Here is a 6735-nt window from a genome sequence, read left to right on the forward strand (position 1 = left end):
GCATCACCTTACGGCCAGCTAGGAAAAAGGAAAAATCTGATAGGTCCCTGTCCATTGACTCTTCAATTATGTCATGCCGCAAATGCTGAAGACTGTATAGCTCCCTTATTGTAACCACCAACAGTAGGCCATGCTCTTTATCAATCACTTCCACATCCACAACAAGATTATCTTCCAAACTTGCAGAAACCTGGTCCATAGGAATGTACTTACCATTGAGCATTTATGATCGCATATACCAAAACGAGAGTAACAGTGATTGGCTTGCAATCATGTACTTGACAACTAAAGTATCAAGCGCGACCTCGCACCGTAAACCAATCTCTTCCTTTACATACCATCCTCTGTCAAGAAGTTTGTCACAGGATGACTGCTGAAATGACTTGCACATGAACATAGTTTTCGTAACACGGATGTTGTAGCTATGAAACAACTCTATGAAGAGTGTAACAGGACAAAAGTTTGCAATTCTAACCAGTTTGGTGGGAATAGAGCTACGTAGAGACCTCTGTATATCCTTGTAGAGCTTACTTCGCATTGCCTCCACCATTGTTTCATCGGGAACTGGCCAGTCCACAGTGTTCCAATCGGTTGGTAGAGGCACTTTCACCAACATGCCATTCTTATTCCCTGAGCTGAGTTGGTAGAAGTGGTCATAAAAAAATATTCCCTCATCAGCCAGGCTTTTGTTGCTCCTCCCTGAATACTGTAGAGAACCAATGTGGGCATGAACAACATGGAAGAGGCCTATTATGCACTCCACAGGCTCCCATTGCTCATAAGAAGAGGGATAAACATCTGTAATATATATAAGAAGAGTTAAACTAAGAGTATCAATAAGTAAAAATGACAAATCTAATGTAATTGAGCTGTGAAGAATGGAGACATTGCTCATAAGAAGCGGGAGAAACATTGCAAAATATATAAGAAAAGTTATAATGAGAGTATCAGTAAGTTCACATGTCAAGAGTACTTACAATGGCAACGTGGTTGATGTATATCTGATACATTTCCACCGTTTGCTATCACCTCTGGATGAGTAAACACATGCTGAACAAGAACTTCCTTTACAGATCTTTTGCCGATTTCAACTTTGAAATCCAACACTCTGGCCTTCCATGCTGAGCGGTAAACGTTGATACCACTAGACCTCTTGGGTCTTCTTGGTTGCATGAGGACCCATGAACCTTTGTTTATCCTTTGTCCAACCCATTGGTTCTCTGTACTTATTGAAGTTGATATTGTAATTGAGGATATGCTACTACTTGGCCTTCTAGGCAAAGTGCAGCTGTTGGTGTGAGAGACAGTAAACACCTGGAGCTTCTTGGGCGAGAAGATGTGGAAGCCATAGCTCTCAGAGAAAAGCTTTAGTGGAGGGAGATTCACTTTGAAAGCATTCTAGTGGAGGGAAAGTGTTTTAGAATTCCAATATCTTGTGCGGGCTTCATGGTCACCCTCCAGTACGTTAATGACCATAAGAGAATATCAGAAGTGGGACCACATGCAAGCACCTAAAAGCTCGGTAAAAGGAAGGAAATTACGATGCTACAATCCTAGATTGTGAAAGTTTTATGCTATTTTCTTATTTTTTGAGTCTTTCCACGTACTTTCCTATGTAACGTAGCCTTCGTGCTCATTGGACGCGCTCTATTTTTCTCTCTCTTCATATGGCCCTCCAAATGACCTCTGAAATTTCCTAATGGCTGCAGGAGATCACACACCACATAGGGAATGAGAGAGAGAGAGAGAGAGAGAGAGAGAGAGAGAGAGAGAGAGAGAGAGATTGATTTTTCTCTTGCAAACCTCCAATTGACACTATTTGTTTGTTTTCCTAAGAAAGATTACTGACAGTTTGATGACGTAAAAGCTTTTTAAATCCCTTTCAGAGAGAGATCTGCCGCCTGCAAACCCCTTTTAATCTCTTGTCTCGGCTTAACCTCATTGGAAATTTGTGATCACGCCTCAACTTTGCCTCGTTGCGCATTTGAGTTCGTCACGTAGCTCCTCGTGGTCGAGCTAGGATGCAAATTCAGCAGAGAAGATAGTTGATTTGAGGCAATTTGATGCCATGAGCTGGCTACTACATACACCAACTTTGCATATCTGTTCACAACCCCACACACACACACACACACACACACACACACACACACACACACACACACACACAATTCCTTCCCGACATAATCATGCCCTACCTGGTGCTCACAAAGACCCTTGCCGCCTTGCACTATGAAGAAGAAAATATCTTCATCTTGCCGTTTGAATTTTCACTTTCCTTTTCCACTTGAACCCCCCACCAACATCCAAGTAGATTCTTCTTAAAACAAATGGTTCAAAATTGTGAGCAAAACCAACCCCCCCCCCCCCCCCCCCCCCCCCCAACCCCCAAAATAAAAATAAAAATCTCACCGCCTGGTTTTAATAGTGACCACTTGTTATTATACAGAGATAACGACATTGAATTGATATTGTGGTAAAGAGGTGTACATTTATTGTGTTTGATAGTGACCACTTATTATTATACAGAGATCTCAAGGTTCACTTGTCCTAACGACATTGAATTGATATTGTGATAAAGAGGTGTACATTTATTGTGTTTGAAAGTGTCCTTTGTACTTGCACCATGAGTTGTTATTTGGTAGAAAAGGTGCAAGTTTTTTTTATGGCATCTTTCGAATGGAAGTTTTTGGCCCGCAGAAGGCCATAGGGTTTTAGGTGCAAACTTGTTGCAAACTTCAGGCCGTTTGATGTTGTTGTTGGATTGCTGCCACGTGCCATTAGGTTTCCTAAAGTTTCATTTGACCCAACCTGCAACTTCTTTTCTCGTGCTGCTCCGGGCGGGGCGTATAAAAAGCCAGAAAAATGCAGTGTAATATCAAGCCCTTGTCTCAACTGGTTGTTATTATGTTGTGTCGTGCTTTGGTAGATGTAGCAGCAAGTCTCAAGTTTTTTTTACTGTTGAGCTTTTGAGCTATGTATCTAGTGGAAGATTCTCTCTCTATCCTGCTTTTGTAAATATGCCAGCAAGTCACAATCTTTGCTTTGATGTTTAAGCTTTGAGCTATCACTATTTGGTGGAAGATTCTCTCTTTGCTATCCAATTTCTATGTCTTGATATGTTGCAATTCCAAATTTAAATTGAGTCGAGTCACCATATGCAAACGGATGTTTTCTTCTGCCAAATGCTGTCGAAGAAGTTGTTGTCGCTCGTGAGGAGTTGAAATTTGCTGCGTGTCTGCCGTGGATTACTTTGAGGGTTTGTGTGTTGTGCCTTAAAGTAGCTGGATCTTTTATGAACATGGCATCTGATGGTGGCATTGCTGGTGGTGGTGAAGGGAGTGCAAGCAATGCCTCGCCCAGTGATGGTGAGAGCATGGACTTCTATGGAGGTTTGTTTCTCTGCCTTGTCGACGGTTTCTTGTATGCTTATGTATGACAATAATTGATTTGATTGCGCTATGCTGGTCTTGGTTTTGAATGTCGGTTCTGGTTTCTTCTTGCTTGCGAGCGTCGCACTCGAAAACATTTCTTGGGCTAGCGTTCTTTTCCCGCTCCTGGCGGTTGGTTTCTGTTCTGCTTGGAAGTGATGTACTCGAGACGGTTGCGGTGACATCATTTCATCCCCTGCTTTTTTGAGATGGTCCTGTCTACTGTGGGCTAGTGTTGCTCCATTTGCTTCTGTTGCATTAGGAGCACCACTGTTTGAGCTGACTGTTTTCTCCGTTGGCGGTTACGTTTGGCATGTGACGGAGCAAGTCACAGAGGCTCAGCCCCTTTCTATATTCTGTGTCACTTGCCCTGTCAACAGTTCCAACTGGCATGCAACCTCCTGTGTGAGAAAAAGCCTCGCTGGCTGTGCAATGATCAACAACACGTGGCCGCCTTGTTGGGTCAGCTTGCGACGAGCAATACGCAACCTGCCCGAGCTCTTGGAGCTTTCTGTGAGAACTCGACCTAATGCGCCTTGCTGTATTCGCAAAGTAGATCCTGCGCCACAGCCCCAATACGGGCACTATTGAAAACAGGGGACAGCCCCTTGCTGCCCCTCTGACCTGCTGCAACTGTAAGGCATGCAACCTCCTGTGTGGACTAATCACTGGCAGCACAGCCACCTGCTGTGCGCTCGATATACAGCCTCGCAGGGCAGGTCTCTGAAGCAAATCAAGTCCCCCCTGTTGGGTCAGTTGGCGACCAGCGCAGCACCTTGCTGTGCTTGACTGAACGGCCCGAGCGCATCCGCGACGCCCTGCTCAAAACCTGTGTCTTCTGAGTTCTCTGTGCGAGCAGCCTCCTGCTGGAGATAATACACCAAGGGCTCGTGCTCACGTAGCATCCCTGGTTGGGTTCTCGTTATGCCTTTCCCTAGCAGAGCCTTCCCACAACGAAAGCCTCTCGTTGGCTTGGAGCCTTAGATAACAAAGCCATAGTGCTTGTAATGGGGTGAGTCCGTGTTTTTGAGCTGATTGCTTGTAGTTCCTAATAGTCCAAGGACCAGAGCATCATTGAAGTACTTTGTCTATGTGAGGAAAGAACGGCTTGATGTAACCAGGGTCGAGAATCTCATAACTGGCTTTCAAACTTTTCAATCCTTGGTGACCTTAAAAACGAATAATTCTAGAGACAAAGGAAGATTGGTCCAGCTGTCTATTAACCTGGCTACCAAGCAAGTTTGGCTTTGATGTTTTCTCCCAATGCTAGCTAACTTTAAGAACTGCTGCTAACAAAGGTATTCATGGTTGATGGTTCTCGCACACATGCATTGCTATTTTCAATGTCCTTTTGACTCCTTTGATGTATTATCTAAAATGGCTTATGTAACTCATTTTACCTTTGATCAACACATGCTGATTTGCTTTTGTTTTTTAGTATATTTGTAGCATTCTCACTAATTGATCTGCTCTTTTGTAGCTTGTTCATGTTGTGGATGCTCTTTCACATGATGTAGTGGCAGAAATTTGGCAATATTTTGCATCTCAAGCTTTAATATTTCTTGCACCTGTTTTAAAGGCTTCAAATTCTTGGCCTATCCCACTTCTAGGCCATTTTTTTGGGATCTAGCTATGTTGCAACATTAAGTCCTGAGGATCAACAATCTTTGGAGGCTGTGAAGAGACTTTGGGTTCTACTTGAACCTCAATTCATTCGGAGGCTTAGTAGGCTAGGTAAAGGTATTGTTATGGTTGAGCCATTGTTCCAAAGGCCCATTTGTTTTTTAAAAACATGAACTGTTTAAGTGTTTACAGTGAGATCAAAACAATTTCTCTTTGTCTTGTAGTCCTCAACATCATCATTGTCATCATATATATGTTGCATTTGACATTCTACAAATCATTGGCATCTTTAACCAACAACAACAAAACCTTCAAGCATCAGGTCACTCACGTGTTTGGGGCCACAAAAGTGGAAGAAGTGAAACCAAAAATTTGAGAGAATGTGGAGTGGCCTTGATATAAGGAAAAGGTGGCATTGAGCTATAACACGATGATCAAATGCATGAGACAGTTGCAAGCATGCAAATAATGCTAGACTTGAGTGGTGTGAAGGCAAAAGATTGCATTGGGGATTAGGGGCTCTAAAACGGCATAGAGTATGATCTACATCTCCAACAGCTATCGACTAGCAATCTGATCATGAATCACCCATGACAATATCTTTCATAAAGGAATAGCCCATCTGTGGCCCGCATTCGAACAAGCCTCCGCTGATCCATTGAGTGCAATGCTTGTCCTTGTGCATCCCGTCTATCAAGGACCGAAAACGACCCTAATCCTCCTGGCTTAGCCTTGCATCGGCCAAGCGCATTTCGTTGTGCTGTTATCTCAGTACCTCCACGCATGCGGGTCATATCATAACCGAATGCATCACAACATTGGCTAACTTCTCGCGGGTCCCATACGACATTCTTCCCACATTTTGTCTCTCCACCTAAGTGGCCCAAAGGAGCCAGCGACCCCGCCACGGAGCCCCAGCCATAAGCATCAAACACCTACTTTCACCTGCTTGGAAGACCTCGCAAAGCCGCCCGCTTGGAGGGCCACCATTGGTCATTGCCACAACTTTGATCAGGGTTCTCAAAAAGAAACCAGTCATCTCACATGTCTTCAGCTTCAGTAGGCCTTGCTCAATCCCATCGAGTACCCCACTAGGGGGCTCCTTATCAACAAACCCAGGTAGCCCTGATCGCCATCCATGGCTTCGATGGCTGCCCCGTTCAACATTGCTCCCCGTGAGCATAAGGTCCCAATACCACAACACGAGCATCACAACAAATCTGGGCTCGATCTCCCAAGACCCTCAATTACTGTCATGTTTGAAACCAAACTCGGCCCATACCATGTTACCTCCTTGTATTTTGCCTGGCTCTCTAGTTCAGGTTCCGCTTGTCCGTGCCATCTTGACCATCGAGGAGATCACCTGCTGTATTGCAGGACGTCTCAGCTAAAGGGACAGCCAGCCCTTTGGTTGCATCATATCTGGCCAGTCAAGCCAGGCCAGGGGGCTCAAGGTCCTAAAAAAAAATTCAGTCCAAATTTGCTCCATGCTTGCCATTCAATGGACAGTTCTCCTGTGTATCGAGTGAGTACAATGATTACGACTAGGGCACCAGTTCCTGCTGACCACCGCTCACCTGCCCAAACCATCTGGATAACATGCTTGGCCGTCCGCTGATTCGCGGGACGCCTCAGTCGAGGGGAGTTTGAACCCTCCAACCTCACCACATCTGATCCGTCA

General features: G+C 44.6%; 1 pseudogene; it reads right to left on the bottom strand.

The window, feature by feature from the left end:
- Positions 1 to 5638: 5638 nt before the first annotated feature.
- Positions 5639 to 6279, bottom strand: LOC147419815 (uncharacterized; annotated as a pseudogene).
- Between the last annotated feature and the right edge of the window lie 456 nt (positions 6280 to 6735).

The sequence above is a fragment of the Adiantum capillus-veneris genome, chromosome 29 (assembly GCF_014529385.1).
Source record: "Adiantum capillus-veneris isolate H3 chromosome 29, ASM1452938v2, whole genome shotgun sequence".
In the NCBI taxonomy this organism is placed as follows: domain Eukaryota; kingdom Viridiplantae; phylum Streptophyta; class Polypodiopsida; order Polypodiales; family Pteridaceae; genus Adiantum; species Adiantum capillus-veneris.